General features: G+C 45.8%; 1 pseudogene; it reads right to left on the minus strand.

Annotated features, from left to right (window-relative positions):
• Positions 1-409, minus strand: part of LOC110321969 — a 22,121-nt pseudogene extending 21,712 nt beyond the window's left edge.
• Between the last annotated feature and the right edge of the window lie 264 nt (positions 410-673).

Genomic DNA, 673 nt, shown 5'->3' on the forward strand with positions numbered 1-673 from the left:
CTGCCTTGGTCTGAACCTTAGGCTTCGGTTGGCAGAGCCTCTGACCCTTGGCCATGTAGCTTCGAATCCGCTTCCCAAGCTTGGGGTGAGCGATGAAAGCCAGCCGTTTGAGTTTGGGGCCCTTTGGCATCTTGGGTTTGATGACCTGAGGCTTCACAAGGGCCTTGATGGCCTCTGTGAGTGCACTCACTGCCTTTGCGTTGTCGGCCTGCATCTTCTTCAGGCCTTTCTTGTTGTGCTTCTTGGCAAAGCGCATGTTCCTCAGGAACTTGGGGTCAACCCCCTTAAGAGATTCATATCTTTGCGACTAGGGTTTCTTGATGCCTTTTCTGTGCCATTTGCGGGACTGGTTGTGTGTGGTGTGGTTCTTGGACTTGGCCATGTCTGCACGGTAACCCGCGGCTACCGCAGCGCCTGGGACCGCTAATTTTTTTTTTAATAATAATGTTATAATTACTATTATCCATGAGGCATGGGATATTTTCACATATTATCACAATTGTTCTTCCTAACTTTTTAACATAAACAAAGCTATGGCTTTAAAACAACAATTAAACATTTAAACAATGAAAGAGCTGGGGGCACAAGATCCAACCTGCAAGAGCTTTCAGCTGCCAAAGCATTTGGAACAAGGTAAATCTTCATGAAATTATATCCAAAGTATAGAGTAAGT

This window comes from Mus pahari, chromosome 5, assembly GCF_900095145.1.
Source record: "Mus pahari chromosome 5, PAHARI_EIJ_v1.1, whole genome shotgun sequence".
In the NCBI taxonomy this organism is placed as follows: domain Eukaryota; kingdom Metazoa; phylum Chordata; class Mammalia; order Rodentia; family Muridae; genus Mus; species Mus pahari.